The sequence below is a fragment of the Mytilus edulis genome, unplaced genomic scaffold, assembly GCF_963676685.1.
Source record: "Mytilus edulis unplaced genomic scaffold, xbMytEdul2.2 SCAFFOLD_259, whole genome shotgun sequence".
In the NCBI taxonomy this organism is placed as follows: Eukaryota; Metazoa; Mollusca; class Bivalvia; order Mytilida; family Mytilidae; genus Mytilus; species Mytilus edulis.
Window position 1 is genome coordinate 12,695 of NW_027268113.1, and position 26,163 is coordinate 38,857.

At 35.9% G+C, this 26,163-nt stretch overlaps 20 non-coding genes across 20 annotated transcripts; all 20 read right to left on the reverse strand.

Annotated features, from left to right (window-relative positions):
* Positions 1–923: 923 nt before the first annotated feature.
* Positions 924–1,116, reverse strand: LOC139506801 (U2 spliceosomal RNA). Its single transcript, XR_011660368.1, has one exon. It is a non-coding gene; the product is annotated as a U2 spliceosomal RNA (small nuclear RNA).
* Positions 1,117–2,102: 986 nt separating this feature from the next.
* On the reverse strand, positions 2,103–2,295 carry LOC139506802 (U2 spliceosomal RNA). The gene has a single exon (XR_011660369.1). It is a non-coding gene; the product is annotated as a U2 spliceosomal RNA (small nuclear RNA).
* A 986-nt stretch (positions 2,296–3,281) lies between these two features.
* On the reverse strand, positions 3,282–3,474 carry LOC139506803 (U2 spliceosomal RNA). Its single transcript, XR_011660370.1, has one exon. It is a non-coding gene; the product is annotated as a U2 spliceosomal RNA (small nuclear RNA).
* Positions 3,475–4,848: 1,374 nt separating this feature from the next.
* LOC139506804 (U2 spliceosomal RNA) lies at positions 4,849–5,041 on the reverse strand. The gene has a single exon (XR_011660371.1). It is a non-coding gene; the product is annotated as a U2 spliceosomal RNA (small nuclear RNA).
* Positions 5,042–6,027: 986 nt separating this feature from the next.
* On the reverse strand, positions 6,028–6,220 carry LOC139506807 (U2 spliceosomal RNA). The gene has a single exon (XR_011660372.1). It is a non-coding gene; the product is annotated as a U2 spliceosomal RNA (small nuclear RNA).
* A 986-nt stretch (positions 6,221–7,206) lies between these two features.
* On the reverse strand, positions 7,207–7,399 carry LOC139506808 (U2 spliceosomal RNA). The gene has a single exon (XR_011660373.1). It is a non-coding gene; the product is annotated as a U2 spliceosomal RNA (small nuclear RNA).
* Positions 7,400–8,385: 986 nt separating this feature from the next.
* On the reverse strand, positions 8,386–8,578 carry LOC139506810 (U2 spliceosomal RNA). The gene has a single exon (XR_011660375.1). It is a non-coding gene; the product is annotated as a U2 spliceosomal RNA (small nuclear RNA).
* A 986-nt stretch (positions 8,579–9,564) lies between these two features.
* LOC139506811 (U2 spliceosomal RNA) lies at positions 9,565–9,757 on the reverse strand. The gene has a single exon (XR_011660376.1). It is a non-coding gene; the product is annotated as a U2 spliceosomal RNA (small nuclear RNA).
* Positions 9,758–10,743: 986 nt separating this feature from the next.
* Positions 10,744–10,936, reverse strand: LOC139506812 (U2 spliceosomal RNA). Its single transcript, XR_011660377.1, has one exon. It is a non-coding gene; the product is annotated as a U2 spliceosomal RNA (small nuclear RNA).
* A 986-nt stretch (positions 10,937–11,922) lies between these two features.
* Positions 11,923–12,116, reverse strand: LOC139506834 (U2 spliceosomal RNA). The gene has a single exon (XR_011660398.1). It is a non-coding gene; the product is annotated as a U2 spliceosomal RNA (small nuclear RNA).
* A 2,711-nt stretch (positions 12,117–14,827) lies between these two features.
* LOC139506813 (U2 spliceosomal RNA) lies at positions 14,828–15,020 on the reverse strand. The gene has a single exon (XR_011660378.1). It is a non-coding gene; the product is annotated as a U2 spliceosomal RNA (small nuclear RNA).
* Positions 15,021–16,006: 986 nt separating this feature from the next.
* Positions 16,007–16,199, reverse strand: LOC139506814 (U2 spliceosomal RNA). The gene has a single exon (XR_011660379.1). It is a non-coding gene; the product is annotated as a U2 spliceosomal RNA (small nuclear RNA).
* A 986-nt stretch (positions 16,200–17,185) lies between these two features.
* Positions 17,186–17,378, reverse strand: LOC139506815 (U2 spliceosomal RNA). The gene has a single exon (XR_011660380.1). It is a non-coding gene; the product is annotated as a U2 spliceosomal RNA (small nuclear RNA).
* Positions 17,379–18,364: 986 nt separating this feature from the next.
* On the reverse strand, positions 18,365–18,557 carry LOC139506816 (U2 spliceosomal RNA). The gene has a single exon (XR_011660381.1). It is a non-coding gene; the product is annotated as a U2 spliceosomal RNA (small nuclear RNA).
* Positions 18,558–19,543: 986 nt separating this feature from the next.
* On the reverse strand, positions 19,544–19,736 carry LOC139506817 (U2 spliceosomal RNA). Its single transcript, XR_011660382.1, has one exon. It is a non-coding gene; the product is annotated as a U2 spliceosomal RNA (small nuclear RNA).
* Positions 19,737–20,722: 986 nt separating this feature from the next.
* Positions 20,723–20,915, reverse strand: LOC139506818 (U2 spliceosomal RNA). Its single transcript, XR_011660383.1, has one exon. It is a non-coding gene; the product is annotated as a U2 spliceosomal RNA (small nuclear RNA).
* A 986-nt stretch (positions 20,916–21,901) lies between these two features.
* On the reverse strand, positions 21,902–22,094 carry LOC139506819 (U2 spliceosomal RNA). The gene has a single exon (XR_011660384.1). It is a non-coding gene; the product is annotated as a U2 spliceosomal RNA (small nuclear RNA).
* A 986-nt stretch (positions 22,095–23,080) lies between these two features.
* Positions 23,081–23,273, reverse strand: LOC139506821 (U2 spliceosomal RNA). Its single transcript, XR_011660386.1, has one exon. It is a non-coding gene; the product is annotated as a U2 spliceosomal RNA (small nuclear RNA).
* Positions 23,274–24,259: 986 nt separating this feature from the next.
* LOC139506823 (U2 spliceosomal RNA) lies at positions 24,260–24,452 on the reverse strand. The gene has a single exon (XR_011660387.1). It is a non-coding gene; the product is annotated as a U2 spliceosomal RNA (small nuclear RNA).
* Positions 24,453–25,438: 986 nt separating this feature from the next.
* LOC139506824 (U2 spliceosomal RNA) lies at positions 25,439–25,631 on the reverse strand. The gene has a single exon (XR_011660388.1). It is a non-coding gene; the product is annotated as a U2 spliceosomal RNA (small nuclear RNA).
* Between the last annotated feature and the right edge of the window lie 532 nt (positions 25,632–26,163).

The window sequence follows — 26,163 nt, forward strand, 5'->3', positions numbered from 1 at the left end:
AATTTTAACCAAAGCTACACAAATTTTGCAAATTTATATACAAAAAGCACACGAAACACGAGATCTTGCTTTGCTTCAAATACCTGACAGCATGAAACGATTTCTGCATGACAAAACGGGTGTGAAAATAAAAAGCGGCTTGTGAAATACGGCAAGTCGCCAGAATATATTTTTAAACGTATAACATACGTATACGTATTTAATCTTAATCGAACGAAATAACATGATCATGTTGATTCATCCTAGGTCCGACGAACGCAGTTTTTAAAGCCTAGGAAATTTCATTAATCAGAAAATAAATTCAACGCTTTTTCACAATCAGCACGGACTTTTCACTGTCTCGTTTAGTTAACACAAACATAAACAGTTCACCTGTTCTATTTTTTAAAGGAATTGACCGGTACAGCAATTTTTAAATAAATTTCAGAAGGAGGAAAAAACTTACCGGCCGACTGCAGTTTCCATCGTTTGCCCTCGTTCTGAGGCGACGTCGCTATTAACGATGATTGAAACAGTAGAAGGGGACGTAATTCTTTTCCCCGCGTTTTTCCGTAACGCTAAAAATTTATAGAGTTTCTTTTTAGGAACGAGAATACATTAATACACTGACATGTGCTGTTATAAATACAAGCAAGCGACAACAAAAATATTACATTACAAGAAAAGAAAAGAACTTTTTAGAGAACAGACATAAAAAAGAAAAAAAAGAAAATGCAACTTATTTTACATGCACGAGAAGTAGAATGATTTACAACAATGAGTAAAACTATACAATTTACGCAAACTCCTTAAATAAGAAAGATATATAGAAAAAGTACACATGTAGTGCTCAGTGAAAAGCATTAGAGAATATTTTACTGGGGCTGTTTCGCAGGCTATTGAAGGGAAAGCTATTTTTCTATTTTAATTTTCTCCCCAAACAGGGGGAGTGAGCCGATCCTGGAGGTACTGCAATACCAGGCCAACTCGTGGCAAGAGCGGTGCAAGCACCTAACATCTCACCTAGTTGCAAAAATCAGTTTAATATCGAAGTACCCACATGGGGTACGTATCAGATATTAAGCTGATAAGAACAGATACTACACTTTGATCTTAGCCAAAAGGCCGAGAAGCGATACTCAAATCTTTCCGAGTTTCCAAAGCCTACAAATCCTATTTCTTACTCAAACACGGTGTTTTAATTTTAACCAAAGCTACACAAATTTTGCAAATTTATATACAAAAAGCACACGAAACACGAGATCTTGCTTTGCTTCAAATACCTGACAGCATGAAACGATTTCTGCATGACAAAACGGGTGTGAAAATAAAAAGCGGCTTGTGAAATACGGCAAGTCGCCAGAATATATTTTTAAACGTATAACATACGTATACGTATTTAATCTTAATCGAACGAAATAACATGATCATGTTGATTCATCCTAGGTCCGACGAACGCAGTTTTTAAAGCCTAGGAAATTTCATTAATCAGAAAATAAATTCAACGCTTTTTCACAATCAGCACGGACTTTTCACTGTCTCGTTTAGTTAACACAAACATAAACAGTTCACCTGTTCTATTTTTTAAAGGAATTGACCGGTACAGCAATTTTTAAATAAATTTCAGAAGGAGGAAAAAACTTACCGGCCGACTGCAGTTTCCATCGTTTGCCCTCGTTCTGAGGCGACGTCGCTATTAACGATGATTGAAACAGTAGAAGGGGACGTAATTCTTTTCCCCGCGTTTTTCCGTAACGCTAAAAATTTATAGAGTTTCTTTTTAGGAACGAGAATACATTAATACACTGACATGTGCTGTTATAAATACAAGCAAGCGACAACAAAAATATTACATTACAAGAAAAGAAAAGAACTTTTTAGAGAACAGACATAAAAAAGAAAAAAAAGAAAATGCAACTTATTTTACATGCACGAGAAGTAGAATGATTTACAACAATGAGTAAAACTATACAATTTACGCAAACTCCTTAAATAAGAAAGATATATAGAAAAAGTACACATGTAGTGCTCAGTGAAAAGCATTAGAGAATATTTTACTGGGGCTGTTTCGCAGGCTATTGAAGGGAAAGCTATTTTTCTATTTTAATTTTCTCCCCAAACAGGGGGAGTGAGCCGATCCTGGAGGTACTGCAATACCAGGCCAACTCGTGGCAAGAGCGGTGCAAGCACCTAACATCTCACCTAGTTGCAAAAATCAGTTTAATATCGAAGTACCCACATGGGGTACGTATCAGATATTAAGCTGATAAGAACAGATACTACACTTTGATCTTAGCCAAAAGGCCGAGAAGCGATACTCAAATCTTTCCGAGTTTCCAAAGCCTACAAATCCTATTTCTTACTCAAACACGGTGTTTTAATTTTAACCAAAGCTACACAAATTTTGCAAATTTATATACAAAAAGCACACGAAACACGAGATCTTGCTTTGCTTCAAATACCTGACAGCATGAAACGATTTCTGCATGACAAAACGGGTGTGAAAATAAAAAGCGGCTTGTGAAATACGGCAAGTCGCCAGAATATATTTTTAAACGTATAACATACGTATACGTATTTAATCTTAATCGAACGAAATAACATGATCATGTTGATTCATCCTAGGTCCGACGAACGCAGTTTTTAAAGCCTAGGAAATTTCATTAATCAGAAAATAAATTCAACGCTTTTTCACAATCAGCACGGACTTTTCACTGTCTCGTTTAGTTAACACAAACATAAACAGTTCACCTGTTCTATTTTTTAAAGGAATTGACCGGTACAGCAATTTTTAAATAAATTTCAGAAGGAGGAAAAAACTTACCGGCCGACTGCAGTTTCCATCGTTTGCCCTCGTTCTGAGGCGACGTCGCTATTAACGATGATTGAAACAGTAGAAGGGGACGTAATTCTTTTCCCCGCGTTTTTCCGTAACGCTAAAAATTTATAGAGTTTCTTTTTAGGAACGAGAATACATTAATACACTGACATGTGCTGTTATAAATACAAGCAAGCGACAACAAAAATATTACATTACAAGAAAAGAAAAGAACTTTTTAGAGAACAGACATAAAAAAGAAAAAAAAGAAAATGCAACTTATTTTACATGCACGAGAAGTAGAATGATTTACAACAATGAGTAAAACTATACAATTTACGCAAACTCCTTAAATAAGAAAGATATATAGAAAAAGTACACATGTAGTGCTCAGTGAAAAGCATTAGAGAATATTTTACTGGGGCTGTTTCGCAGGCTATTGAAGGGAAAGCTATTTTTCTATTTTGATTTTCTCCCCAAACAGGGGGAGTGAGCCGATCCTGGAGGTACTGCAATACCAGGCCAACTCGTGGCAAGAGCGGTGCAAGCACCTAACATCTCACCTAGTTGCAAAAATCAGTTTAATATCGAAGTACCCACATGGGGTACGTATCAGATATTAAGCTGATAAGAACAGATACTACACTTTGATCTTAGCCAAAAGGCCGAGAAGCGATACTCAAATCTTTCCGAGTTTCCAAAGCCTACAAATCCTATTTCTTACTCAAACACGGTGTTTTAATTTTAACCAAAGCTACACAAATTTTGCAAATTTATATACAAAAAGCACACGAAACACGAGATCTTGCTTTGCTTCAAATACCTGACAGCATGAAACGATTTCTGCATGACAAAACGGGTGTGAAAATAAAAAGCGGCTTGTGAAATACGGCAAGTCGCCAGAATATATTTTTAAACGTATAACATACGTATACGTATTTAATCTTAATCGAACGAAATAACATGATCATGTTGATTCATCCTAGGTCCGACGAACGCAGTTTTTAAAGCCTAGGAAATTTCATTAATCAGAAAATAAATTCAACGCTTTTTCACAATCAGCACGGACTTTTCACTGTCTCGTTTAGTTAACACAAACATAAACAGTTCACCTGTTCTATTTTTTAAAGGAATTGACCGGTACAGCAATTTTGAACAGATATATCATGTTAAGGAGGGGTATTTGCGAAAAATACCAGTCGAGAGAATGTTAAATTTCACGAGCCGTAAGGCGAGGGAAATTCATTCTCAAGACTGGTATTTTTCGCAAATACCCCTCAATAACATGATATATCTGTTTAATTACACCGAATGTTAATGTACTAAAACGCATTGATGATCGTGACGTTACAAGCGTCCAGTCGGATAGAGTATTTTTTGGCAAATACCACGGCAGAGAGGGTAAAAAAGGCATATCCTTTTAGCAAATACCCCGGCGGCGTTAAAAATGAACGATATTCATTTGATAACAGTAAATTGGTGAAAAATACACTGGCTATTAACCAATCAAAACCCCGGATTCTTACATAAGGTGTAATTATTAAATAAATTTCAGAAGGAGGAAAAAACTTACCGGCCGACTGCAGTTTCCATCGTTTGCCCTCGTTCTGAGGCGACGTCGCTATTAACGATGATTGAAACAGTAGAAGGGGACGTAATTCTTTTCCCCGCGTTTTTCCGTAACGCTAAAAATTTATAGAGTTTCTTTTTAGGAACGAGAATACATTAATACACTGACATGTGCTGTTATAAATACAAGCAAGCGACAACAAAAATATTACATTACAAGAAAAGAAAAGAACTTTTTAGAGAACAGACATAAAAAAGAAAAAAAAGAAAATGCAACTTATTTTACATGCACGAGAAGTAGAATGATTTACAACAATGAGTAAAACTATACAATTTACGCAAACTCCTTAAATAAGAAAGATATATAGAAAAAGTACACATGTAGTGCTCAGTGAAAAGCATTAGAGAATATTTTACTGGGGCTGTTTCGCAGGCTATTGAAGGGAAAGCTATTTTTCTATTTTAATTTTCTCCCCAAACAGGGGGAGTGAGCCGATCCTGGAGGTACTGCAATACCAGGCCAACTCGTGGCAAGAGCGGTGCAAGCACCTAACATCTCACCTAGTTGCAAAAATCAGTTTAATATCGAAGTACCCACATGGGGTACGTATCAGATATTAAGCTGATAAGAACAGATACTACACTTTGATCTTAGCCAAAAGGCCGAGAAGCGATACTCAAATCTTTCCGAGTTTCCAAAGCCTACAAATCCTATTTCTTACTCAAACACGGTGTTTTAATTTTAACCAAAGCTACACAAATTTTGCAAATTTATATACAAAAAGCACACGAAACACGAGATCTTGCTTTGCTTCAAATACCTGACAGCATGAAACGATTTCTGCATGACAAAACGGGTGTGAAAATAAAAAGCGGCTTGTGAAATACGGCAAGTCGCCAGAATATATTTTTAAACGTATAACATACGTATACGTATTTAATCTTAATCGAACGAAATAACATGATCATGTTGATTCATCCTAGGTCCGACGAACGCAGTTTTTAAAGCCTAGGAAATTTCATTAATCAGAAAATAAATTCAACGCTTTTTCACAATCAGCACGGACTTTTCACTGTCTCGTTTAGTTAACACAAACATAAACAGTTCACCTGTTCTATTTTTTAAAGGAATTGACCGGTACAGCAATTTTTAAATAAATTTCAGAAGGAGGAAAAAACTTACCGGCCGACTGCAGTTTCCATCGTTTGCCCTCGTTCTGAGGCGACGTCGCTATTAACGATGATTGAAACAGTAGAAGGGGACGTAATTCTTTTCCCCGCGTTTTTCCGTAACGCTAAAAATTTATAGAGTTTCTTTTTAGGAACGAGAATACATTAATACACTGACATGTGCTGTTATAAATACAAGCAAGCGACAACAAAAATATTACATTACAAGAAAAGAAAAGAACTTTTTAGAGAACAGACATAAAAAAGAAAAAAAAGAAAATGCAACTTATTTTACATGCACGAGAAGTAGAATGATTTACAACAATGAGTAAAACTATACAATTTACGCAAACTCCTTAAATAAGAAAGATATATAGAAAAAGTACACATGTAGTGCTCAGTGAAAAGCATTAGAGAATATTTTACTGGGGCTGTTTCGCAGGCTATTGAAGGGAAAGCTATTTTTCTATTTTAATTTTCTCCCCAAACAGGGGGAGTGAGCCGATCCTGGAGGTACTGCAATACCAGGCCAACTCGTGGCAAGAGCGGTGCAAGCACCTAACATCTCACCTAGTTGCAAAAATCAGTTTAATATCGAAGTACCCACATGGGGTACGTATCAGATATTAAGCTGATAAGAACAGATACTACACTTTGATCTTAGCCAAAAGGCCGAGAAGCGATACTCAAATCTTTCCGAGTTTCCAAAGCCTACAAATCCTATTTCTTACTCAAACACGGTGTTTTAATTTTAACCAAAGCTACACAAATTTTGCAAATTTATATACAAAAAGCACACGAAACACGAGATCTTGCTTTGCTTCAAATACCTGACAGCATGAAACGATTTCTGCATGACAAAACGGGTGTGAAAATAAAAAGCGGCTTGTGAAATACGGCAAGTCGCCAGAATATATTTTTAAACGTATAACATACGTATACGTATTTAATCTTAATCGAACGAAATAACATGATCATGTTGATTCATCCTAGGTCCGACGAACGCAGTTTTTAAAGCCTAGGAAATTTCATTAATCAGAAAATAAATTCAACGCTTTTTCACAATCAGCACGGACTTTTCACTGTCTCGTTTAGTTAACACAAACATAAACAGTTCACCTGTTCTATTTTTTAAAGGAATTGACCGGTACAGCAATTTTTAAATAAATTTCAGAAGGAGGAAAAAACTTACCGGCCGACTGCAGTTTCCATCGTTTGCCCTCGTTCTGAGGCGACGTCGCTATTAACGATGATTGAAACAGTAGAAGGGGACGTAATTCTTTTCCCCGCGTTTTTCCGTAACGCTAAAAATTTATAGAGTTTCTTTTTAGGAACGAGAATACATTAATACACTGACATGTGCTGTTATAAATACAAGCAAGCGACAACAAAAATATTACATTACAAGAAAAGAAAAGAACTTTTTAGAGAACAGACATAAAAAAGAAAAAAAAGAAAATGCAACTTATTTTACATGCACGAGAAGTAGAATGATTTACAACAATGAGTAAAACTATACAATTTACGCAAACTCCTTAAATAAGAAAGATATATAGAAAAAGTACACATGTAGTGCTCAGTGAAAAGCATTAGAGAATATTTTACTGGGGCTGTTTCGCAGGCTATTGAAGGGAAAGCTATTTTTCTATTTTAATTTTCTCCCCAAACAGGGGGAGTGAGCCGATCCTGGAGGTACTGCAATACCAGGCCAACTCGTGGCAAGAGCGGTGCAAGCACCTAACATCTCACCTAGTTGCAAAAATCAGTTTAATATCGAAGTACCCACATGGGGTACGTATCAGATATTAAGCTGATAAGAACAGATACTACACTTTGATCTTAGCCAAAAGGCCGAGAAGCGATACTCAAATCTTTCCGAGTTTCCAAAGCCTACAAATCCTATTTCTTACTCAAACACGGTGTTTTAATTTTAACCAAAGCTACACAAATTTTGCAAATTTATATACAAAAAGCACACGAAACACGAGATCTTGCTTTGCTTCAAATACCTGACAGCATGAAACGATTTCTGCATGACAAAACGGGTGTGAAAATAAAAAGCGGCTTGTGAAATACGGCAAGTCGCCAGAATATATTTTTAAACGTATAACATACGTATACGTATTTAATCTTAATCGAACGAAATAACATGATCATGTTGATTCATCCTAGGTCCGACGAACGCAGTTTTTAAAGCCTAGGAAATTTCATTAATCAGAAAATAAATTCAACGCTTTTTCACAATCAGCACGGACTTTTCACTGTCTCGTTTAGTTAACACAAACATAAACAGTTCACCTGTTCTATTTTTTAAAGGAATTGACCGGTACAGCAATTTTTAAATAAATTTCAGAAGGAGGAAAAAACTTACCGGCCGACTGCAGTTTCCATCGTTTGCCCTCGTTCTGAGGCGACGTCGCTATTAACGATGATTGAAACAGTAGAAGGGGACGTAATTCTTTTCCCCGCGTTTTTCCGTAACGCTAAAAATTTATAGAGTTTCTTTTTAGGAACGAGAATACATTAATACACTGACATGTGCTGTTATAAATACAAGCAAGCGACAACAAAAATATTACATTACAAGAAAAGAAAAGAACTTTTTAGAGAACAGACATAAAAAAGAAAAAAAAGAAAATGCAACTTATTTTACATGCACGAGAAGTAGAATGATTTACAACAATGAGTAAAACTATACAATTTACGCAAACTCCTTAAATAAGAAAGATATATAGAAAAAGTACACATGTAGTGCTCAGTGAAAAGCATTAGAGAATATTTTACTGGGGCTGTTTCGCAGGCTATTGAAGGGAAAGCTATTTTTCTATTTTAATTTTCTCCCCAAACAGGGGGAGTGAGCCGATCCTGGAGGTACTGCAATACCAGGCCAACTCGTGGCAAGAGCGGTGCAAGCACCTAACATCTCACCTAGTTGCAAAAATCAGTTTAATATCGAAGTACCCACATGGGGTACGTATCAGATATTAAGCTGATAAGAACAGATACTACACTTTGATCTTAGCCAAAAGGCCGAGAAGCGATACTCAAATCTTTCCGAGTTTCCAAAGCCTACAAATCCTATTTCTTACTCAAACACGGTGTTTTAATTTTAACCAAAGCTACACAAATTTTGCAAATTTATATACAAAAAGCACACGAAACACGAGATCTTGCTTTGCTTCAAATACCTGACAGCATGAAACGATTTCTGCATGACAAAACGGGTGTGAAAATAAAAAGCGGCTTGTGAAATACGGCAAGTCGCCAGAATATATTTTTAAACGTATAACATACGTATACGTATTTAATCTTAATCGAACGAAATAACATGATCATGTTGATTCATCCTAGGTCCGACGAACGCAGTTTTTAAAGCCTAGGAAATTTCATTAATCAGAAAATAAATTCAACGCTTTTTCACAATCAGCACGGACTTTTCACTGTCTCGTTTAGTTAACACAAACATAAACAGTTCACCTGTTCTATTTTTTAAAGGAATTGACCGGTACAGCAATTTTTAAATAAATTTCAGAAGGAGGAAAAAACTTACCGGCCGACTGCAGTTTCCATCGTTTGCCCTCGTTCTGAGGCGACGTCGCTATTAACGATGATTGAAACAGTAGAAGGGGACGTAATTCTTTTCCCCGCGTTTTTCCGTAACGCTAAAAATTTATAGAGTTTCTTTTTAGGAACGAGAATACATTAATACACTGACATGTGCTGTTATAAATACAAGCAAGCGACAACAAAAATATTACATTACAAGAAAAGAAAAGAACTTTTTAGAGAACAGACATAAAAAAGAAAAAAAAGAAAATGCAACTTATTTTACATGCACGAGAAGTAGAATGATTTACAACAATGAGTAAAACTATACAATTTACGCAAACTCCTTAAATAAGAAAGATATATAGAAAAAGTACACATGTAGTGCTCAGTGAAAAGCATTAGAGAATATTTTACTGGGGCTGTTTCGCAGGCTATTGAAGGGAAAGCTATTTTTCTATTTTAATTTTCTCCCCAAACAGGGGGAGTGAGCCGATCCTGGAGGTACTGCAATACCAGGCCAACTCGTGGCAAGAGCGGTGCAAGCACCTAACATCTCACCTAGTTGCAAAAATCAGTTTAATATCGAAGTACCCACATGGGGTACGTATCAGATATTAAGCTGATAAGAACAGATACTACACTTTGATCTTAGCCAAAAGGCCGAGAAGCGATACTCAAATCTTTCCGAGTTTCCAAAGCCTACAAATCCTATTTCTTACTCAAACACGGTGTTTTAATTTTAACCAAAGCTACACAAATTTTGCAAATTTATATACAAAAAGCACACGAAACACGAGATCTTGCTTTGCTTCAAATACCTGACAGCATGAAACGATTTCTGCATGACAAAACGGGTGTGAAAATAAAAAGCGGCTTGTGAAATACGGCAAGTCGCCAGAATATATTTTTAAACGTATAACATACGTATACGTATTTAATCTTAATCGAACGAAATAACATGATCATGTTGATTCATCCTAGGTCCGACGAACGCAGTTTTTAAAGCCTAGGAAATTTCATTAATCAGAAAATAAATTCAACGCTTTTTCACAATCAGCACGGACTTTTCACTGTCTCGTTTAGTTAACACAAACATAAACAGTTCACCTGTTCTATTTTTTAAAGGAATTGACCGGTACAGCAATTTTTAAATAAATTTCAGAAGGAGGAAAAAACTTACCGGCCGACTGCAGTTTCCATCGTTTGCCCTCGTTCTGAGGCGACGTCGCTATTAACGATGATTGAAACAGTAGAAGGGGACGTAATTCTTTTCCCCGCGTTTTTCCGTAACGCTAAAAATTTATAGAGTTTCTTTTTAGGAACGAGAATACATTAATACACTGACATGTGCTGTTATAAATACAAGCAAGCGACAACAAAAATATTACATTACAAGAAAAGAAAAGAACTTTTTAGAGAACAGACATAAAAAAGAAAAAAAAGAAAATGCAACTTATTTTACATGCACGAGAAGTAGAATGATTTACAACAATGAGTAAAACTATACAATTTACGCAAACTCCTTAAATAAGAAAGATATATAGAAAAAGTACACATGTAGTGCTCAGTGAAAAGCATTAGAGAATATTTTACTGGGGCTGTTTCGCAGGCTATTGAAGGGAAAGCTATTTTTCTATTTTAATTTTCTCCCCAAACAGGGGGAGTGAGCCGATCCTGGAGGTACTGCAATACCAGGCCAACTCGTGGCAAGAGCGGTGCAAGCACCTAACATCTCACCTAGTTGCAAAAATCAGTTTAATATCGAAGTACCCACATGGGGTACGTATCAGATATTAAGCTGATAAGAACAGATACTACACTTTGATCTTAGCCAAAAGGCCGAGAAGCGATACTCAAATCTTTCCGAGTTTCCAAAGCCTACAAATCCTATTTCTTACTCAAACACGGTGTTTTAATTTTAACCAAAGCTACACAAATTTTGCAAATTTATATACAAAAAGCACACGAAACACGAGATCTTGCTTTGCTTCAAATACCTGACAGCATGAAACGATTTCTGCATGACAAAACGGGTGTGAAAATAAAAAGCGGCTTGTGAAATACGGCAAGTCGCCAGAATATATTTTTAAACGTATAACATACGTATACGTATTTAATCTTAATCGAACGAAATAACATGATCATGTTGATTCATCCTAGGTCCGACGAACGCAGTTTTTAAAGCCTAGGAAATTTCATTAATCAGAAAATAAATTCAACGCTTTTTCACAATCAGCACGGACTTTTCACTGTCTCGTTTAGTTAACACAAACATAAACAGTTCACCTGTTCTATTTTTTAAAGGAATTGACCGGTACAGCAATTTTTAAATAAATTTCAGAAGGAGGAAAAAACTTACCGGCCGACTGCAGTTTCCATCGTTTGCCCTCGTTCTGAGGCGACGTCGCTATTAACGATGATTGAAACAGTAGAAGGGGACGTAATTCTTTTCCCCGCGTTTTTCCGTAACGCTAAAAATTTATAGAGTTTCTTTTTAGGAACGAGAATACATTAATACACTGACATGTGCTGTTATAAATACAAGCAAGCGACAACAAAAATATTACATTACAAGAAAAGAAAAGAACTTTTTAGAGAACAGACATAAAAAAGAAAAAAAAGAAAATGCAACTTATTTTACATGCACGAGAAGTAGAATGATTTACAACAATGAGTAAAACTATACAATTTACGCAAACTCCTTAAATAAGAAAGATATATAGAAAAAGTACACATGTAGTGCTCAGTGAAAAGCATTAGAGAATATTTTACTGGGGCTGTTTCGCAGGCTATTGAAGGGAAAGCTATTTTTCTATTTTAATTTTCTCCCCAAACAGGGGGAGTGAGCCGATCCTGGAGGTACTGCAATACCAGGCCAACTCGTGGCAAGAGCGGTGCAAGCACCTAACATCTCACCTAGTTGCAAAAATCAGTTTAATATCGAAGTACCCACATGGGGTACGTATCAGATATTAAGCTGATAAGAACAGATACTTTTTTTTATATTTCAAACATTTTATTAATAATAGATATCAAATACTATATTGAATACAATCAATAGTTAAAATCATATATCACAGATAATACGATTGTAACTCAATATTAAATAAGTCCCGGAAATTAATGATAATCAAATACTTTTAGATTTAAATGAAATTACCAAAAATAAATTTACATGAAATCTATTTTCAAAACCCCTAAATAATTACTGAAAACCCCCCAATTTATAAATAAACAACAAAGTGTTTTGAATTCCTTTTACAAATCTATATATAAACTTTCCTTTAAATAATTTACCTTTATAACTAAAACCAGTTTTTGTAAACTAGTAATATATTTAACTTTAACTATAAATAAACATCATACGATAAATTTTACCTATAATGTTTACCTTTAACAAAATCAAAATACACAATACATAGTGATTACATTTAACATCAAAATCAATATCGTACATACACAACCCACTAAAGTCCATAATGCATTGTCATGTATGCTACGATAAATACTTTCACCTTTAAATTTCTAAACTGAACTGTTTTAAATACTACATGTAATAAATACATGTCAAATTCCATATTACTTTAGACTTTAAAGAAAACCATCAGAAAGTGCTGATTTGTAATTACAATAATTTTCATGTACTACAATATTAAAATCTGCTTGTAAACTGTCTAATATTAACTGTTTATGTTTATGCCTGTCCGATTCTTTACCAATTATATCCCGTAATTCCGTATCACTGAGTATAGACGAAACGAACTTATTCTGGTCATTTACACGACCTAATACCGGTATAACTTTCCCTTCTGATGTATTAAGTAAAACCAGTTGGTATGTTTCCCTTTTAACATCAGTCACTTTTCGCTTTTTACCACTAACAACTTTGTACTGTACTTCTCCAGAAAGATCGTCCGGATCTGTCGCGATATCGGACCATAACTTGGAAACGGACGAGGACTTTTCGGTATCCACGGTCTCTTGTGACGTATCCACGGTCTCCTGTGTCGTATCCTTTGTAACGGGGGAAGTATCCTGTGTAACCTGCATATCTACCGGTGTATCATCACTAATGTCACTGTTTTGAGTCTCCGGAACCGAGACTGCTTCCAACGGAACTGTTGCCTTTTTGCCTGACGGACAGTTCTTACGAATATGTCCAACGTTCTACACTTCAGGCATAAGGGTGCCCTACCCACCACGGTAAGTAGACAGTCTTTACCTGCTATACTAGTACGGTATGGTAACGATTGTACATCCTTCTCTGAAATCTCCAATGTAACTTTAATGTTCCCATTAGCAAACGTTATTCCTTCGGATTTCTCCGTTTCACGTGAACAACTAACTATTTTGCCATACTGTTCTAAAAACGATTCAACTGCAGTTAGCTTTAACCACACTGGAAGCCACAAAACTTTCAATAACACTGTTCTTGTGTCTGCACGGCTTACTGCAACTCTGGTATCTAACGACGTAAAGTCCGAATTAATCACTTTATCAGCAATATCTTCAGTAGTAAAGGTTGTATACCAAACACCACCAATATCCACCTTGAAAATCGCTGTCACATCATCCGGGTTACAATGTTCTTTAATGCACGGATAATCCAAGTACGTGTGTTAACTGGTGAGCCATCCGTAAACGAAAACTTCGCACTGCATCTAAGTAATCCATAATCTACTAAATCCATTTTAACACTTTAACTTTTAACTTTAACTTTTCACTCGCTTTAATCTTTGCCAAAAGGCCGAGAAGCGATACTCAAATCTTTCCGAGTTTCCAAAGCCTACAAATCCTATTTCTTACTCAAACACGGTGTTTTAATTTTAACCAAAGCTACACAAATTTTGCAAATTTATATACAAAAAGCACACGAAACACGAGATCTTGCTTTGCTTCAAATACCTGACAGCATGAAACGATTTCTGCATGACAAAACGGGTGTGAAAATAAAAAGCGGCTTGTGAAATACGGCAAGTCGCCAGAATATATTTTTAAACGTATAACATACGTATACGTATTTAATCTTAATCGAACGAAATAACATGATCATGTTGATTCATCCTAGGTCCGACGAACGCAGTTTTTAAAGCCTAGGAAATTTCATTAATCAGAAAATAAATTCAACGCTTTTTCACAATCAGCACGGACTTTTCACTGTCTCGTTTAGTTAACACAAACATAAACAGTTCACCTGTTCTATTTTTAAAGGAATTGACCGGTACAGCAATTTTTAAATAAATTTCAGAAGGAGGAAAAAACTTACGGCCGACTGCAGTTTCCATCGTTTGCCCTCGTTCTGAGGCGACGTCGCTATTAACGATGATTGAAACAGTAGAAGGGGACGTAATTCTTTTCCCCGCGTTTTTCCGTAACGCTAAAAATTTATAGAGTTTCTTTTTAGGAACGAGAATACATTAATACACTGACATGTGCTGTTATAAATACAAGCAAGCGACAACAAAAATATTACATTACAAGAAAAGAAAAGAACTTTTTAGAGAACAGACATAAAAAAGAAAAAAAAGAAAATGCAACTTATTTTACATGCACGAGAAGTAGAATGATTTACAACAATGAGTAAAACTATACAATTTACGCAAACTCCTTAATAAGAAAGATATATAGAAAAAGTACACATGTAGTGCTCAGTGAAAAGCATTAGAGAATATTTTACTGGGGCTGTTTCGCAGGCTATTGAAGGGAAAGCTATTTTTCTATTTTAATTTTCTCCCCAAACAGGGGGAGTGAGCCGATCCTGGAGGTACTGCAATACCAGGCCAACTCGTGGCAAGAGCGGTGCAAGCACCTAACATCTCACCTAGTTGCAAAAATCAGTTTAATATCGAAGTACCCACATGGGGTACGTATCAGATATTAAGCTGATAAGAACAGATACTACACTTTGATCTTAGCCAAAAGGCCGAGAAGCGATACTCAAATCTTTCCGAGTTTCCAAAGCCTACAAATCCTATTTCTTACTCAAACACGGTGTTTTAATTTTAACCAAAGCTACACAAATTTTGCAAATTTATATACAAAAAGCACACGAAACACGAGATCTTGCTTTGCTTCAAATACCTGACAGCATGAAACGATTTCTGCATGACAAAACGGGTGTGAAAATAAAAAGCGGCTTGTGAAATACGGCAAGTCGCCAGAATATATTTTTAAACGTATAACATACGTATACGTATTTAATCTTAATCGAACGAAATAACATGATCATGTTGATTCATCCTAGGTCCGACGAACGCAGTTTTTAAAGCCTAGGAAATTTCATTAATCAGAAAATAAATTCAACGCTTTTTCACAATCAGCACGGACTTTTCACTGTCTCGTTTAGTTAACACAAACATAAACAGTTCACCTGTTCTATTTTTTAAAGGAATTGACCGGTACAGCAATTTTTAAATAAATTTCAGAAGGAGGAAAAAACTTACCGGCCGACTGCAGTTTCCATCGTTTGCCCTCGTTCTGAGGCGACGTCGCTATTAACGATGATTGAAACAGTAGAAGGGGACGTAATTCTTTTCCCCGCGTTTTTCCGTAACGCTAAAAATTTATAGAGTTTCTTTTTAGGAACGAGAATACATTAATACACTGACATGTGCTGTTATAAATACAAGCAAGCGACAACAAAAATATTACATTACAAGAAAAGAAAAGAACTTTTTAGAGAACAGACATAAAAAAGAAAAAAAAGAAAATGCAACTTATTTTACATGCACGAGAAGTAGAATGATTTACAACAATGAGTAAAACTATACAATTTACGCAAACTCCTTAAATAAGAAAGATATATAGAAAAAGTACACATGTAGTGCTCAGTGAAAAGCATTAGAGAATATTTTACTGGGGCTGTTTCGCAGGCTATTGAAGGGAAAGCTATTTTTCTATTTTAATTTTCTCCCCAAACAGGGGGAGTGAGCCGATCCTGGAGGTACTGCAATACCAGGCCAACTCGTGGCAAGAGCGGTGCAAGCACCTAACATCTCACCTAGTTGCAAAAATCAGTTTAATATCGAAGTACCCACATGGGGTACGTATCAGATATTAAGCTGATAAGAACAGATACTACACTTTGATCTTAGCCAAAAGGCCGAGAAGCGATACTCAAATCTTTCCGAGTTTCCAAAGCCTACAAATCCTATTTCTTACTCAAACACGGTGTTTTAATTTTAACCAAAGCTACACAAATTTTGCAAATTTATATACAAAAAGCACACGAAACACGAGATCTTGCTTTGCTTCAAATACCTGACAGCATGAAACGATTTCTGCATGACAAAACGGGTGTGAAAATAAAAAGCGGCTTGTGAAATACGGCAAGTCGCCAGAATATATTTTTAAACGTATAACATACGTATACGTATTTAATCTTAATCGAACGAAATAACATGATCATGTTGATTCATCCTAGGTCCGACGAACGCAGTTTTTAAAGCCTAGGAAATTTCATTAATCAGAAAATAAATTCAACGCTTTTTCACAATCAGCACGGACTTTTCACTGTCTCGTTTAGTTAACACAAACATAAACAGTTCACCTGTTCTATTTTTTAAAGGAATTGACCGGTACAGCAATTTTTAAATAAATTTCAGAAGGAGGAAAAAACTTACCGGCCGACTGCAGTTTCCATCGTTTGCCCTCGTTCTGAGGCGACGTCGCTATTAACGATGATTGAAACAGTAGAAGGGGACGTAATTCTTTTCCCCGCGTTTTTCCGTAACGCTAAAAATTTATAGAGTTTCTTTTTAGGAACGAGAATACATTAATACACTGACATGTGCTGTTATAAATACAAGCAAGCGACAACAAAAATATTACATTACAAGAAAAGAAAAGAACTTTTTAGAGAACAGACATAAAAAAGAAAAAAAAGAAAATGCAACTTATTTTACATGCACGAGAAGTAGAATGATTTACAACAATGAGTAAAACTATACAATTTACGCAAACTCCTTAAATAAGAAAGATATATAGAAAAAGTACACATGTAGTGCTCAGTGAAAAGCATTAGAGAATATTTTACTGGGGCTGTTTCGCAGGCTATTGAAGGGAAAGCTATTTTTCTATTTTAATTTTCTCCCCAAACAGGGGGAGTGAGCCGATCCTGGAGGTACTGCAATACCAGGCCAACTCGTGGCAAGAGCGGTGCAAGCACCTAACATCTCACCTAGTTGCAAAAATCAGTTTAATATCGAAGTACCCACATGGGGTACGTATCAGATATTAAGCTGATAAGAACAGATACTACACTTTGATCTTAGCCAAAAGGCCGAGAAGCGATACTCAAATCTTTCCGAGTTTCCAAAGCCTACAAATCCTATTTCTTACTCAAACACGGTGTTTTAATTTTAACCAAAGCTACACAAATTTTGCAAATTTATATACAAAAAGCACACGAAACACGAGATCTTGCTTTGCTTCAAATACCTGACAGCATGAAACGATTTCTGCATGACAAAACGGGTGTGAAAATAAAAAGCGGCTTGTGAAATACGGCAAGTCGCCAGAATATATTTTTAAACGTATAACATACGTATACGTATTTAATCTTAATCGAACGAAATAACATGATCATGTTGATTCATCCTAGGTCCGACGAACGCAGTTTTTAAAGCCTAGGAAATTTCATTAATCAGAAAATAAATTCAACGCTTTTTCACAATCAGCACGGACTTTTCACTGTCTCGTTTAGTTAACACAAACATAAACAGTTCACCTGTTCTATTTTTTAAAGGAATTGACCGGTACAGCAATTTTTAAATAAATTTCAGAAGGAGGAAAAAACTTACCGGCCGACTGCAGTTTCCATCGTTTGCCCTCGTTCTGAGGCGACGTCGCTATTAACGATGATTGAAACAGTAGAAGGGGACGTAATTCTTTTCCCCGCGTTTTTCCGTAACGCTAAAAATTTATAGAGTTTCTTTTTAGGAACGAGAATACATTAATACACTGACATGTGCTGTTATAAATACAAGCAAGCGACAACAAAAATATTACATTACAAGAAAAGAAAAGAACTTTTTAGAGAACAGACATAAAAAAGAAAAAAAAGAAAATGCAACTTATTTTACATGCACGAGAAGTAGAATGATTTACAACAATGAGTAAAACTATACAATTTACGCAAACTCCTTAAATAAGAAAGATATATAGAAAAAGTACACATGTAGTGCTCAGTGAAAAGCATTAGAGAATATTTTACTGGGGCTGTTTCGCAGGCTATTGAAGGGAAAGCTATTTTTCTATTTTAATTTTCTCCCCAAACAGGGGGAGTGAGCCGATCCTGGAGGTACTGCAATACCAGGCCAACTCGTGGCAAGAGCGGTGCAAGCACCTAACATCTCACCTAGTTGCAAAAATCAGTTTAATATCGAAGTACCCACATGGGGTACGTATCAGATATTAAGCTGATAAGAACAGATACTACACTTTGATCTTAGCCAAAAGGCCGAGAAGCGATACTCAAATCTTTCCGAGTTTCCAAAGCCTACAAATCCTATTTCTTACTCAAACACGGTGTTTTAATTTTAACCAAAGCTACACAAATTTTGCAAATTTATATACAAAAAGCACACGAAACACGAGATCTTGCTTTGCTTCAAATACCTGACAGCATGAAACGATTTCTGCATGACAAAACGGGTGTGAAAATAAAAAGCGGCTTGTGAAATACGGCAAGTCGCCAGAATATATTTTTAAACGTATAACATACGTATACGTATTTAATCTTAATCGAACGAAATAACATGATCATGTTGATTCATCCTAGGTCCGACGAACGCAGTTTTTAAAGCCTAGGAAATTTCATTAATCAGAAAATAAATTCAACGCTTTTTCACAATCAGCACGGACTTTTCACTGTCTCGTTTAGTTAACACAAACATAAACAGTTCACCTGTTCTATTTTTTAAAGGAATTGACCGGTACAGCAATTTTTAAATAAATTTCAGAAGGAGGAAAAAACTTACCGGCCGACTGCAGTTTCCATCGTTTGCCCTCGTTCTGAGGCGACGTCGCTATTAACGATGATTGAAACAGTAGAAGGGGACGTAATTCTTTTCCCCGCGTTTTTCCGTAACGCTAAAAATTTATAGAGTTTCTTTTTAGGAACGAGAATACATTAATACACTGACATGTGCTGTTATAAATACAAGCAAGCGACAACAAAAATATTACATTACAAGAAAAGAAAAGAACTTTTTAGAGAACAGACATAAAAAAGAAAAAAAAGAAAATGCAACTTATTTTACATGCACGAGAAGTAGAATGATTTACAACAATGAGTAAAACTATACAATTTACGCAAACTCCTTAAATAAGAAAGATATATAGAAAAAGTACACATGTAGTGCTCAGTGAAAAGCATTAGAGAATATTTTACTGGGGCTGTTTCGCAGGCTATTGAAGGGAAAGCTATTTTTCTATTTTAATTTTCTCCCCAAACAGGGGGAGTGAGCCGATCCTGGAGGTACTGCAATACCAGGCCAACTCGTGGCAAGAGCGGTGCAAGCACCTAACATCTCACCTAGTTGCAAAAATCAGTTTAATATCGAAGTACCCACATGGGGTACGTATCAGATATTAAGCTGATAAGAACAGATACTACACTTTGATCTTAGCCAAAAGGCCGAGAAGCGATACTCAAATCTTTCCGAGTTTCCAAAGCCTACAAATCCTATTTCTTACTCAAACACGGTGTTTTAATTTTAACCAAAGCTACACAAATTTTGCAAATTTATATACAAAAAGCACACGAAACACGAGATCTTGCTTTGCTTCAAATACCTGACAGCATGAAACGATTTCTGCATGACAAAACGGGTGTGAAAATAAAAAGCGGCTTGTGAAATACGGCAAGTCGCCAGAATATATTTTTAAACGTATAACATACGTATACGTATTTAATCTTAATCGAACGAAATAACATGATCATGTTGATTCATCCTAGGTCCGACGAACGCAGTTTTTAAAGCCTAGGAAATTTCATTAATCAGAAAATAAATTCAACGCTTTTTCACAATCAGCACGGACTTTTCACTGTCTCGTTTAGTTAACACAAACATAAACAGTTCACCTGTTCTATTTTTTAAAGGAATTGACCGGTACAGCAATTTTTAAATAAATTTCAGAAGGAGGAAAAAACTTACCGGCCGACTGCAGTTTCCATCGTTTGCCCTCGTTCTGAGGCGACGTCGCTATTAACGATGATTGAAACAGTAGAAGGGGACGTAATTCTTTTCCCCGCGTTTTTCCGTAACGCTAAAAATTTATAGAGTTTCTTTTTAGGAACGAGAATACATTAATACACTGACATGTGCTGTTATAAATACAAGCAAGCGACAACAAAAATATTACATTACAAGAAAAGAAAAGAACTTTTTAGAGAACAGACATAAAAAAGAAAAAAAAGAAAATGCAACTTATTTTACATGCACGAGAAGTAGAATGATTTACAACAATGAGTAAAACTATACAATTTACGCAAACTCCTTAAATAAGAAAGATATATAGAAAAAGTACACATGTAGTGCTCAGTGAAAAGCATTAGAGAATATTTTACTGGGGCTGTTTCGCAGGCTATTGAAGGGAAAGCTATTTTTCTATTTTAATTTTCTCCCCAAACAGGGGGAGTGAGCCGATCCTGGAGGTACTGCAATACCAGGCCAACTCGTGGCAAGAGCGGTGCAAGCACCTAACATCTCACCTAGTTGCAAAAATCAGTTTAATATCGAAGTACCCACATGGGGTACGTATCAGATATTAAGCTGATAAGAACAGATACTACACTTTGATCTTAGCCAAAAGGCCGAGAAGCGATACTCAAATCTTTCCGAGTTTCCAAAGCCTACAAATCCTATTTCTTACTCAAACACGGTGTTTTAATTTTAACCAAAGCTACACAAATTTTGCAAATTTATATACAAAAAGCACACGAAACACGAGATCTTGCTTTGCTTCAAATACCTGACAGCATGAAACGATTTCTGCATGACAAAACGGGTGTGAAAATAAAAAGCGGCTTGTGAAATACGGCAAGTCGCCAGAATATATTTTTAAACGTATAACATACGTATACGTATTTAATCTTAATCGAACGAAATAACATGATCATGTTGATTCATCCTAGGTCCGACGAACGCAGTTTTTAAAGCCTAGGAAATTTCATTAATCAGAAAATAAATTCAACGCTTTTTCACAATCAGCACGGACTTTTCACTGTCTCGTTTAGTTAACACAAACATAAACAGTTCACCTGTTCTATTTTTTAAAGGAATTGACCGGTACAGCAATTTTTAAATAAATTTCAGAAGGAGGAAAAAACTTACCGGCCGACTGCAGTTTCCATCGTTTGCCCTCGTTCTGAGGCGACGTCGCTATTAACGATGATTGAAACAGTAGAAGGGGACGTAATTCTTTTCCCCGCGTTTTTCCGTAACGCTAAAAATTTATAGAGTTTCTTTTTAGGAACGAGAATACATTAATACACTGACATGTGCTGTTATAAATACAAGCAAGCGACAACAAAAATATTACATTACAAGAAAAGAAAAGAACTTTTTAGAGAACAGACATAAAAAAGAAAAAAAAGAAAATGCAACTTATTTTACATGCACGAGAAGTAGAATGATTTACAACAATGAGTAAAACTATACAATTTACGCAAACTCCTTAAATAAGAAAGATATATAGAAAAAGTACACATGTAGTGCTCAGTGAAAAGCATTAGAGAATATTTTACTGGGGCTGTTTCGCAGGCTATTGAAGGGAAAGCTATTTTTCTATTTTAATTTTCTCCCCAAACAGGGGGAGTGAGCCGATCCTGGAGGTACTGCAATACCAGGCCAACTCGTGGCAAGAGCGGTGCAAGCACCTAACATCTCACCTAGTTGCAAAAATCAGTTTAATATCGAAGTACCCACATGGGGTACGTATCAGATATTAAGCTGATAAGAACAGATACTACACTTTGATCTTAGCCAAAAGGCCGAGAAGCGATACTCAAATCTTTCCGAGTTTCCAAAGCCTACAAATCCTATTTCTTACTCAAACACGGTGTTTTAATTTTAACCAAAGCTACACAAATTTTGCAAATTTATATACAAAAAGCACACGAAACACGAGATCTTGCTTTGCTTCAAATACCTGACAGCATGAAACGATTTCTGCATGACAAAACGGGTGTGAAAATAAAAAGCGGCTTGTGAAATACGGCAAGTCGCCAGAATATATTTTTAAACGTATAACATACGTATACGTATTTAATCTTAATCGAACGAAATAACATGATCATGTTGATTCATCCTAGGTCCGACGAACGCAGTTTTTAAAGCCTAGGAAATTTCATTAATCAGAAAATAAATTCAACGCTTTTTCACAATCAGCACGGACTTTTCACTGTCTCGTTTAGTTAACACAAACATAAACAGTTCACCTGTTCTATTTTTTAAAGGAATTGACCGGTACAGCAATTTTTAAATAAATTTCAGAAGGAGGAAAAAACTTACCGGCCGACTGCAGTTTCCATCGTTTGCCCTCGTTCTGAGGCGACGTCGCTATTAACGATGATTGAAACAGTAGAAGGGGACGTAATTCTTTTCCCCGCGTTTTTCCGTAACGCTAAAAATTTATAGAGTTTCTTTTTAGGAACGAGAATACATTAATACACTGACATGTGCTGTTATAAATACAAGCAAGCGACAACAAAAATATTACATTACAAGAAAAGAAAAGAACTTTTTAGAGAACAGACATAAAAAAGAAAAAAAAGAAAATGCAACTTATTTTACATGCACGAGAAGTAGAATGATTTACAACAATGAGTAAAACTATACAATTTACGCAAACTCCTTAAATAAGAAAGATATATAGAAAAAGTACACATGTAGTGCTCAGTGAAAAGCATTAGAGAATATTTTACTGGGGCTGTTTCGCAGGCTATTGAAGGGAAAGCTATTTTTCTATTTTAATTTTCTCCCCAAACAGGGGGAGTGAGCCGATCCTGGAGGTACTGCAATACCAGGCCAACTCGTGGCAAGAGCGGTGCAAGCACCTAACATCTCACCTAGTTGCAAAAATCAGTTTAATATCGAAGTACCCACATGGGGTACGTATCAGATATTAAGCTGATAAGAACAGATACTACACTTTGATCTTAGCCAAAAGGCCGAGAAGCGATACTCAAATCTTTCAGAGTTTCCAAAGCCTACAAATCCTATTTCTTACTCAAACACGGTGTTTTAATTTTAACCAAAGCTACACAAATTTTGCAAATTTATATACAAAAAGCACACGAAACACGAGATCTTGCTTTGCTTCAAATACCTGACAGCATGAAACGATTTCTGCATGACAAAACGGGTGTGAAAATAAAAAGCGGCTTGTGAAATACGGCAAGTCGCCAGAATATATTTTTAAACGTATAACATACGTATACGTATTTAATCTTAATCGAACGAAATAACATGATCATGTTGATTCATCCTAGGTCCGACGAACGCAGTTTTTAAAGCCTAGGAAATTTCATTAATCAGAAAATAAATTCAACGCTTTTTCACAATCAGCACGGACTTTTCACTGTCTCGTTTAGTTAACACAAACATAAACAGTTCACCTGTTCTATTTTTTAAAGGAATTGACCGGTACAGCAATTTTTAAATAAATTTCAGAAGGAGGAAAAAACTTACCGGCCGACTGCAGTTTCCATCGTTTGCCCTCGTTCTGAGGCGACGTCGCTATTAACGATGATTGAAACAGTAGAAGGGGACGTAATTCTTTTCCCCGCGTTTTTCCGTAACGCTAAAAATTTATAGAGTTTCTTTTTAGGAACGAGAATACATTAATACACTGACATGTGCTGTTATAAATACAAGCAAGCGACAACAAAAATATTACATTACAAGAAAAGAAAAGAACTTTTTAGAGAACAGACATAAAAAAGAAAAAAAAGAAAATGCAACTTATTTTACATGCACGAGAAGTAGAATGATTTACAACAATGAGTAAAACTATACAATTTACGCAAACTCCTTAAATAAGAAAGATATATAGAAAAAGTACACATGTAGTGCTCAGTGAAAAGCATTAGAGAATATTTTACTGGGGCTGTTTCGCAGGCTATTGAAGGGAAAGCTATTTTTCTATTTTAATTTTCTCCCCAAACAGGGGGAGTGAGCCGATCCTGGAGGTACTGCAATACCAGGCCAACTCGTGGCAAGAGCGGTGCAAGCACCTAACATCTCACCTAGTTGCAAAAATCAGTTTAATATCGAAGTACCCACATGGGGTACGTATCAGATATTAAGCTGATAAGAACAGATACTACACTTTGATCTTAGCCAAAAGGCCGAGAAGCGATACTCAAATCTTTCCGAGTTTCCAAAGCCTACAAATCCTATTTCTTACTCAAACACGGTGTTTTAATTTTAACCAAAGCTACACAAATTTTGCAAATTTATATACAAAAAGCACACGAAACACGAGATCTTGCTTTGCTTCAAATACCTGACAGCATGAAACGATTTCTGCATGACAAAACGGGTGTGAAAATAAAAAGCGGCTTGTGAAATACGGCAAGTCGCCAGAATATATTTTTAAACGTATAACATACGTATACGTATTTAATCTTAATCGAACGAAATAACATGATCATGTTGATTCATCCTAGGTCCGACGAACGCAGTTTTTAAAGCCTAGGAAATTTCATTAATCAGAAAATAAATTCAACGCTTTTTCACAATCAGCACGGACTTTTCACTGTCTCGTTTAGTTAACACAAACATAAACAGTTCACCTGTTCTATTTTTTAAAGGAATTGACCGGTACAGCAATTTTTAAATAAATTTCAGAAGGAGGAAAAAACTTACCGGCCGACTGCAGTTTCCATCGTTTGCCCTCGTTCTGAGGCGACGTCGCTATTAACGATGATTGAAACAGTAGAAGGGGACGTAATTCTTTTCCCCGCGTTTTTCCGTAACGCTAAAAATTTATAGAGTTTCTTTTTAGGAACGAGAATACATTAATACACTGACATGTGCTGTTATAAATACAAGCAAGCGACAACAAAAATATTACATTACAAGAAAAGAAAAGAACTTTTTAGAGAACAGACATAAAAAAGAAAAAAAAGAAAATGCAACTTATTTTACATGCACGAGAAGTAGAATGATTTACAACAATGAGTAAAACTATACAATTTACGCAAACTCCTTAAATAAGAAAGATATATAGAAAAAGTACACATGTAGTGCTCAGTGAAAAGCATTAGAGAATATTTTACTGGGGCTGTTTCGCAGGCTATTGAAGGGAAAGCTATTTTTCTATTTTAATTTTCTCCCCAAACAGGGGGAGTGAGCCGATCCTGGAGGTACTGCAATACCAGGCCAACTCGTGGCAAGAGCGGTGCAAGCACCTAACATCTCACCTAGTTGCAAAAATCAGTTTAATATCGAAGTACCCACATGGGGTACGTATCAGATATTAAGCTGATAAGAACAGATACTACACTTTGATCTTAGCCAAAAGGCCGAGAAGCGATACTCAAATCTTTCCGAGTTTCCAAAGCCTACAAATCCTATTTCTTACTCAAACACGGTGTTTTAATTTTAACCAAAGCTACACAAATTTTGCAAATTTATATACAAAAAGCACACGAAACACGAGATCTTGCTTTGCTTCAAATACCTGACAGCATGAAACGATTTCTGCATGACAAAACGGGTGTGAAAATAAAAAGCGGCTTGTGAAATACGGCAAGTCGCCAGAATATATTTTTAAACGTATAACATACGTATACGTATTTAATCTTAATCGAACGAAATAACATGATCATGTTGATTCATCCTAGGTCCGACGAACGCAGTTTTTAAAGCCTAGGAAATTTCATTAATCAGAAAATAAATTCAACGCTTTTTCACAATCAGCACGGACTTTTCACTGTCTCGTTTAGTTAACACAAACATAAACAGTTCACCTGTTCTATTTTTTAAAGGAATTGACCGGTACAGCAATTTTTAAATAAATTTCAGAAGGAGGAAAAAACTTACCGGCCGACTGCAGTTTCCATCGTT